The sequence below is a fragment of the Mirounga angustirostris genome, unplaced genomic scaffold (genome assembly GCF_029215605.1).
Source record: "Mirounga angustirostris isolate CCGP_5_RB_7025 unplaced genomic scaffold, mMirAng1.0.hap1 SCAF_6, whole genome shotgun sequence".
Lineage (NCBI taxonomy): Eukaryota > Metazoa > Chordata > Mammalia > Carnivora > Phocidae > Mirounga > Mirounga angustirostris.
Genome location: NW_026991714.1, coordinates 86,900,167 through 86,909,965, shown reverse-complemented (window position 1 = coordinate 86,909,965; position 9,799 = coordinate 86,900,167).

Below are 9,799 nucleotides of genomic sequence, written 5' to 3'. Positions count from 1 at the left end.
AAGGCAGCAGCCCCTTGCTTCGGCCAGGAGTTCCAACCTTCCCGGAACAGCTCCAGGCCCCCGGCTGAAGCTCCGCCTCCAACTGCTGGGCTGGTCAGTGAAAGCCCCGCCCCTCCTCAGGAGGCCAACTTGAGGGGGAGGGGCTGAGTCCAACAAAGCAAAGAGCTTCCCCAGAACCCGAGTGCTCACCTGGATGGCACGGAGGGCAGCACCTAGGGAGAACAGAGCTCGGACGACACCAGGGAACCAGCCCATAATGTCCGCCTTCCTCCCACCAACAGATCATTAATCTCTTGGAACATCAGCTGCGTACTAATTGCTTGAATAATGGGAAACGGGTCAGAGAGAAGGGCCTCTGTGGTGGAAGGGAGCTTTTTCGAGGTACATAGTTTTGATAGGAATGTGAGAGGGAATTGCAGCCCTAAGGCAGCCTCTGGTTTGCCCAGCTTGAAACAAGTCAGGTTTCTCCCCATTTCAAATTCTGAATTAATTATAGCCCAAGTGTAGTATCGCCTTCAGCCTTCATCATCCATTCAGTTTGAAGGCCATTTCCAGCCGCAGAGCCTCCCGGCTTCCCACAACCAGCTGTAGTCTGTCTCTACTCTGCACTCCCAGAGTTAAACTTGAGCTGGTATCTCATTTCCCTCTCCTAATAGCAAAATAAAGTGCAAAGAGAAGGGGCGTCTCTTGGTGGCAGGATAGTGTCCTGGCATAGATTACGGATAGATGGGGACAGGCAGGGTCTCGCGTCCCCTGGGAAGCAGGAGGACAAGGGGCAGCCCAAGCTGGGGGCTTTGAGGAGGGACTCCGTCTGAGCCTGGGCACCAGAGCATGTTGACCAGCCCTGAAAATTTGCTTGTTTTCAGTTATTTCTTTGCCAGAAAGCACAGCAACCCCGATGCTCTTACTTATGCTTTAGGATGGTCCTTGCTGCGATGAGGGCCCCAGGCTTCCCAGAGACTGGTACCATTGATGAGGAGCCAGGAGACCTGAGTTTTAGTCCCATCTCCACCACTCACTACCACCGTCACTGAGTAAGTCACTCGATTTGTTGATTTGTTACTGAACTCATAAGCGAGTGTAATTGCACCTGCCATGCCATATCCCGGGGTTATTGCTGGTTATTGTTATTTGATCAAATTAAATAATGGGATACTAGATATGAATGCGCTCTGTGAAGTACTGTCCTCCTGATTCTAAATGAGAGTCCAAAGGGCCCGCTTCTGTTCTTAAGACAGGACAGAGCTGTCCTGACTCACTCAGAGACTGAGAGCAAGCTACTTAGTTCCTGGTTTGAACCTATATCCAAGAGATAGAAAGATCAGCCATGGTGTCCCACCGGAGGATCTCAGGATGGGGCTCTGAGCTGGAAGAAGATGGAGCACCTGCCCCGCCTGACTGCGGGAACTTATGTGAGCCACCGAAGTGGCTGGATTTACAAAGGGACAGACTGCAGAGAAAAAGAGAAGGGAGCCAGTTCTTAGGGATCAGGAAAAAGACAGGGCAGCAAAGGACTGAGCAATACAGGGTGGGCTCTGTCCTCAAGCCAGATCCAGAATCCCGGCACTTATTTCCACCTGCTACCTTGCAGACCCGGCTCACGGGTCTCCCTGCTTCTGCTTGAACGCCTTGAAGTCAGATTCTACTACATATCTCCAAGTCCTCAGCAGCTCTGGAGTTCACTCCAAGAGCCCAGTCTTCAGGGAAGCTCCCCCTTCTCAGATCCCACCTCCCACTGCTCTCCCAGCCACCCTTGCCATATGGGCTTCCGGCCTGCACCAACTGGTGTTCTGCCTGGACCCGTCTTTCCCTGGTTCCCCTACTGATTCCCGGTGATTCGTCTCACCTCCCTCGAGTCTGCCCAAATATCCTTTTCACATGAGGCTTAGCCCCCACCCTATTAGAACCACCGCAGACTGCCCTGAACCCAGATACCTCTTACCATGGTTTGTGTTTCCCACAGCCCTTATCACCTTCAATACCATGTAACTTATTTCTTACACTTATTATTTCTTTTGCTTCCTCCCACCAGAACGTAAGCCCCACGGGTCCAGAGTTTTTTATCTGCCTCTTTTCACTGATGGATCCCAGGGGCCTAGAACACTGTCAAGTATTCAGTAAATATGTGCAGGAAAATGAGTAATTCTGTGGGAGGAAAGGGAGGAGACCATGTCAAGAAAGAGAAAGAATTTAATAATGTCAACACTTCCAAATGCTTCAGAGAGGTCAAGGTGAAAGCAGGGATTTGGGGCAAATAAACGCTGAAGAGAGCACTGTCTGTAGACTGCTGAGACTGGAAACAGAGTACCACGCAGGAGTACAAGAGGAATGAATGGGACAAAAGTGCAGGGAAACTAAGTATCAACAACTCATTCAAGAAACGCAGGGGGGAAGGTGTAGATTGTTTGGATGCTAACTTGAGGGGGACACCAAATCAAGAAAAGAAATGTTTTCTGTTGTTTTAATTAACACAGTTTTCTGGTTCCAGAATTAATGCGTGCCCATTTTAGAAGGATTTAGAAATTGTAGAAAAGCTAGAGACAGAAATGAAATTCTTGCCCAATGCCACCACCCAGATAAACTCACAGCTGCCTGGACCTTATGCTTGTTCTCTAGCAGGTGTTGGCGGTAGATCTGTTGCATGTAAGACTATTTCCTCAAAAATGAGGTAGCTACACACGATACGGCTACTTTGTATTTACATGTCTGTCTTGCAGCTTTGTTTTCAATTTGTAGCAGGAATGTTTCTTCTTGCGGTCAGATATTTTTGTATGATGTAATTTTTAGTGGCTGCAGATGATTTTATTCAATAAAGTATATAGCCAATTCCCTCTTTGGACATTTACGTTTTATCCATTTCTTTACTATTATAAGCCACACTGCAATAAACATGATTTTTCTTTTCTTTTCCTCTCCTTTCTTTCTTTCTTTTTTGAAAGAGAAAGTCCATAGAAGAGAAGTTGAAGAAATAAGAGAAAATGAAAATAATTCATGGAAAAATGTCCTAAGGAATCTGGACAAGATGAAAAGAAAGTCAAAGGAGCAGATAGGACTTGACATTGGGGGTGGGGGGGTCAGCCTGTCACCACCCACACCCCTTGTCAGTATCAGCATCACTAAAGTGGGTGCACGAGAATGATCCACGAGACATCCCCTGTTGCCGTGGTGTCAGAGGGCCCTGAAGAGCTAGTGGGGAACACGGTGTCAGAGGGCCCTGAAGAGCTTCTCTCCTGGCAGAGAGAAGACGTGTCTAGGACATGGAGGTAGATGTGTCCCTCTGTGGGAGGGGTCCCTGCTGTTTAAGCACATCTGTGTTTGATTTGGTTTCTCTTTTCACCAAGGCAGGTTTGGGCCCAGGCCTCTATGCTTCTACCATGTTCCACAGCTAAGACTAACGCTCACCAGAGCTTGAGAACCAGTCAAGCCTCTTCAAACTTCTGGTTGACAGGAAATATGGGGCACAGATGAATGAGTTAAATGACAGACTAAGGAATCAGACACATCCAGAAAGTGGAGCATTACATCAGACATCCTAAATAGTCTTGGCCACTGGGCAGTGCCCGGGAAAGAGACATGGGGGCAGGGGGCAGAGAATGGAGAGCAGCTTAAGACTTAAACAACACTGGGGCACCTGGGCGGCTCAGTCGTTAAGCCTCTGCCTTCGACTCGGGTCATGGTCCCAGGGTCCTGGGATCGAGCCCCGCATCGGGCTCCCTGCTCTGCAGGAGGCCTGCTTCTCCCTCTCCCACTCCCCCTACTTGTGTTCCCTCTCTCGCTGTCTCTCTCTCTGTCAAATAAATAAATAAGATCTTTTTTAAAAAAAAAAAAGACTTAAACAACATTTAAGGATATATAAGAACCAAATGCAAAGTATGGTCCTTATTTGAATTCTGTCTCAAGCAAAGCAATTGCAAAACACATTTTCGGGGGACAATGAGGGAAATTTGAATGGAGAGTGGTATTAGACGTTACTAAGGAATCACTGTTAGTTTGTTTGCTGTGGTGTGATATCATCACTATCACAGGTCCGCATATGTCTTTATACTTTACAGTCACGTACCAAAGTATTTAGAGTAAATGTGATATGTGCGTCTTCATAATATTTCAGCAAGGAAAAAGTGAGCCAACAAATATGGAAAATGTTAACAGATAGATCTAGGTCATGGACATATGGGGACCCATTTTAATATTGCAGTTGCTTTTATATATATTTGAAAATTTTCATAGTAAAATGTTAAAAAGGCAAGTGGGAGGTTAACCATGGCAAGCTGGAGGGGCCATCCTTCCTCAGAAACTGGCCTGTAGGAAGAGAGAGATGGTAGAGATGTTCAGGTGGAGGAAATTTGAGGAAACTCAAGGTGAGGAGCCCAACTATCACTTAGGCAGAGAGGTGGAAGGGTAGAGAAGAGGCAGGGGGATTGCCCTGAAGGGAATGGAGTCTAACGGAACTTCTACAGGTAGGGTGTTATAGAGTGTCACCTCACAGAGGTGAGTAATGGCGCCAAGGCCCAGGCAAGTCACGGGTGTGGGACAGCTCCATCAGTACTTTTGTGGCTTTCTCCAGCAAAATTTGCTGGCTTTGGAGCAGGGTGGGAGAAAGAGGGAATGGAGGCTGGCAAATCAAGATGGTAAGGGAGGGATTCTGTGGTTTTGTGGTTCCTTTTAGGAATCATGACCGAATCACCTTGCAGAGCTTCCTGGATGTCTGTAGGAGTCCTACTCTGCTGGAGGATTTGGGGATGGGGCATTCTGAGGTGGCTGAAGCTGATCAGGCTTGTGTGTCGGTATTCGCGTGGGGCTGGGCGTGTGTGGGGGTGGGTGTCTGTAGGGGAGTTTCAAGTACCTCTTGTACTGAAAAGAGCTGCGTTTGATGTCTTTCAAATCCTGTTGGCCCAGCCTTTCCAAGGGTTGAGAGACCCAGCATTGATCTAACAAATATTTAGTGAGCATTATATTCTAGGCTACCCCTCGGTGGCATCACCTTGGCCGGTTGTTCTAGGTTAGCAAGAGAGACAGGCTTACAACTGTCCATCACAACACATTTCTTACTCTCAAGGTTACACTGAAGTAGAGTTGTATTCATATTTATCTTAAACATTTTTAGGGCACAGACTTCTCTGAAACCTGATAAAAGTGACTTTTTTCTCCTCAGAAAAAAATGTACAGATGCCCATATGGGAAAATCTGCATAAAAGTGCAGGAAATTTATAAACTCCCAGGAGCCAGCTGGTGGACGCCTGGCATTCTCTGTGGTAGAGGTTTTCAAAGACATGTGGGAAGAGACAAAGAAGTGATAGGCTTGTCCCAGAGACTGAGGAAGCCTCTAGAAGTGTCAGCTGAGCCAGGCCTTGGAGAACGGCCAGGACTTAACGTTCTTGAGCCAGCTGGGGGCCGAGCCCGTGGACAGGAACCGGAATGAAGGAGACCTGTGGAATGAGAGCCACTGAGTCTAACTGGCCTCCATGACTGCATCTGCCCCTTCATGGACAGCTTCAGGCGGGGACTGTGCTGGACTCCCTGACATGAAGCAGGTAAGTGATATGAGGAGGGTTGGGGCTCTGGAGACCCTGGGAGTCCCTGATGGAAGTGCATGGTTCTAATAATCTGGCCAGATCTCCTGGCAGAGAGAAGATGTGTCTCGGACATGGAGGTAGATGTGTCCCTCTGTGGGAGGGGTCCCTGCTGTTTAAGCATATCTGTTTTGATTTGGTTCTCAGGCTGTGGATTCATTTAACAGATGCGGCCTTTCAGTGGGTTCAGCTTTTGATTTCCCCATCAGGCACCGATTTAGGGAGGCTCAGCTGATTCTCTGCGCTTGTTTGGCTTTGAGGAATGGAAAATGTGGTTCTTTCAACATCCCTCCCTTCAGCAGGTGGCTTGGGGGTGGGGGCAAGGAGGGCCACAGCTTTGTGAAGAGCTGCTGGTCTTTTCCCATCTTTGTTCCTCTTTCTCATTACTCCACTGACAGCCTCAGTCCCCTGGGGAGGAGTGAGAATGTTAGAACAATTGAGTTTCCCTGCTTCGGGAAACTCATCGTAGGATGAGCTGCTTGCAACAGGGACTGTAGGGCAGAACTATTCATACGAAAGATTGAAATCAGATATTCTTTCTCTTTTCAGCAAGCCAGTCCTGCATGTGTGTGCAGACCATGCACTCAAGTAAGTACATCTACTCCAGAAGTTTGACTTCTGATCTTCCTATTTTATTTCATTTTAAATTGACACACTTTATTATTATTATTATTAATTAATTTATTTATTTTAGAGAGAGAGAGGGGAGGGGTGGGAGCAAAGGCAGGGGGAGAGAGAGAGTCTTAAGCAGGCTCCACGCTCAGTGTGGAGCCTGGCATGGGGCTTGATCTCACGATCCTGAGATCATGACCTGAGCTGAAATCAAGAGTCAGTTGCTTAACTGACTGAGCCACCCAGGCGCCCCTGATCTTCCTATTTTAAATAAGAAGGTTCAGGAAATTTCTGATAGGTGGCATTAATAAATGATCACAGAAATCATACCCATACACCTATTGCACTTTATAATTTTTCAAGTACTTTCCCAGCTATGACTTTATAACGGCTTTGTGAAGCAGGCACAGCCAGCACTGTAATAATCCTACTTTACAGATGAGCAAACTGAGATCCTTGGATGTAATTTATCATTACCATACTACTAAAAAATAGCACATGCCATTCCAGAACTCTTCTTTTGCAATCTAAGTCATATACTTTGAGCAAAGAGTTTCATCTTCTTTGACTAGATACTTAATCTTCAAAATCAGAAAGTCTCTCACTATACAAACTCCTTGACTTTTCACCTGGTTTGGAAGTAGAAGAAGGTCATATTTTAAGCTGTATCTTCAGGTTAATCAAGTAAAGAATATTAATAGCCAACTTTTTGAGCTTTTACTATATGACAGACACCAGTCTAAGATCATTATGTTAATTAACATACTCATTCAATCCTTGTAGCAACCCTGTTATATATGTTTTACAAATGATGAAAGAGAGGTATAAATAAGCTAATTAATGCCCATGAACATACAGCTAATAAGAGTCCAGATTTGAGCCAAACAGTTGAGTTCAGAGTCCAAGAGAGTTCAGTAGTTGGGGTCATCAGACAAACTAATAATAACTCGGAAGAGTGGGACTAAGAATAATCTATTCTACACAGGCGCTGGTGACTAGGTCAAGGTGTTTCACCTGTTTCTTTGAGAGCAGGGATGAACTTTTATCTCCAGAGGTGACAGAGTGGAAATTTGGAGAAACCTTTCCACTGGGAACAATTAAAAAATTTGGAAAAATGTGTATGTATAATTTGCAGGCAACAGAGAACAGTGAAAAATCACTTGGTTAACATCTAAAAGAAAAGAACCCAGAGAAGTGAGCAAGGCATTTAGGACCACTTTTGCCCAGGGAATATCTGCAGTTCCAGAAGAGGAGGCTGAGTTGGCCAGGGACTAGGAGGACAAATTCAAGCTTTGGCTCACCAAAAGAAGTAGCCATAATAAATCCCTTAGGTTTTGAGTTTTTTTGCATCCTAAAAGTAATGGTGAACTAGAAATAAATCAGTTCTTATAGGCTCTGAAGCTCAACTTTGAATCATTTCAACCTATGTTTGAATTAAACTCATCTGGGATTGACAGTACCCTTACCTACCTGCCAGACGCAGATATGATCCTCCTTAGAAAAAGATATCCAGAGCCTCAAATTGTCTGTAAAATTTTTCACATTAATGTCAGGCATATAAGTTAAAAAATGACATGAATTCAAAGAGAGGGGCCAACACAATTTTTTTAAAAATCAAAAGAAACTACAGATAATAGGAGCAGACCCACAAGTGTTCCAGATAATGAAGTTATCTAACATGAATTTTAAACTCACTGTTTTTAATATGTTCAAGAAGAGACAAGATTGGGAGTTTTGGCAGAGAGCTGGAAGCTATTTAAAAAGTAACTATATGGAACATTCTAAAATAGAAAAATACAATCACTGAAACTAAGTACTGAAAGGATGGATTTAGAAATACATTAGAGCTTGGGGCGCCTGGGTGGCTCAGTCGGTTGGGTGTCTGACTCTTGGTTTTGACTCAGGTTGTGATCTCAGCGTGCTGGGATTAAGCCCTGAGTCAGGCTCCATGCTAATCAGGGAGCTTGCCCAAGGATTCTCTCCCTCCCTTTCCCTCTGCTCCTCCCCCTGCTCGTGGGTGAGCTCTCTCTCTCTCTCAAATAAATAAATCTTTTTTAAAAAAGATTTTATCTATTCATTTGAGGGAGGGGAGGGACAGGGAGAAGGAGAAGCAGATTCCCTGCCGAGCAGGGAGCCTGACACAGGGCTTGATCCCAGGACTCTGGGATCATCACCTGAGCCAAAGGCACAGGTTTAACTGACAGAGCCACCCAGGTGCCTGCTAAAATAAATAAATCTTTTAGAAAAAGAAATACATTAGAGCTTAAGAGAGTATTAGTGAACTTGAAGAAAGGTTAGAAGAAAATATTCAGAATATTTTCCTGGAATCACAGAAGAATGGACAATTCAGAAAAAGCATAGGAGACATAGTGGATACAGTGAAAATGACTAACAAATGTGTAACTGGAGTTCTAGAAGAGGAGAGAGAGAATGAGGCAGAAGCAATAATAAAACTAATGATTATTTTCTCAAAAGAAACATGGAATCCAGAAGACAATGAGGCATTATCATTGTCTGTCAAAGTGCTGAAGAAAATAACTACACTAGATCCCTATATCCAGCAAAAATCTTCTTCATGAATGAAAGTAAAATAAACACATTTTCAGATAAGTAAAAACTAGAGCATTTGTCATCAGCAGACCTGAACTACAAAATACTCAAAAAGGTGTTTTTCAGGGATAAAAATAATGAAACCACCCACATGGAAACCCAGAGACACAGGAATGAAAGAAAAACAACATAAAGGGCAACTCTGTGGGTAAATCTAAATAAATATTGACCTTAAAAATTATAATGCCTTTGTGAGATTTTTAAAAATATTGAAAATCAAAATATGTAACACCAATAGCTAACTGGAGGTAGATAACTTAGGAGGTAGATAAATGACCTAGGATCTAGACTTAGGAGGTAGGTAAATTAAATTAAAGTATTCTAAGGTGCGGGCGCCTGGGTGGCTCAGATGGTTAAGCGTCTGCCTTCAGCTCAGGTCATGATCCCAGGGTCCTCAGATCAAGTCCCACATCGGGCTCCCTGCTCAGCGGGGAGCCTGCTTCCCCTCTGCCTCTCTCTCTCTCTGTCTCTTATGAATAAATAAAAAATCTTTAAAAAAAAAAGTATTCTAAGGTGCTTGCTTTACTTGGGGAGAGATAAAAGTACTTATATTCTTTTCATACTAATATAACAGTAATTGTTAATTACATAATGATATTAATATATTTAATTATACAATAGTATTTGATTATGTGATTATTAATAATAATATTACTAATATAAAACATGGCTGCATGTTATAATTTCTAAGATAAAAACATTTTTAAGTAAACTAATAAAATACAGAAATGTGATTTTAAAAAATCTATCCAAAGGAAAGAAGGACAGAAAGAAAATGAAACAAAAATAGAAATGACAAATAAAAAACAGTTTGATGATAGATTTCTATTAGATATAAATAGTTTTAATATTCTAACTAAAAGACAAGGATATTGAAGACTAGATTAAAAACCAAACCAAACATGTTATTTACAAAAGAAAATTTAAATATACATATACAGAAAAGTTACAATAAAAGAATGAAAAAAATACATATTTGATTTAATATATAAGAATGTATATATTTA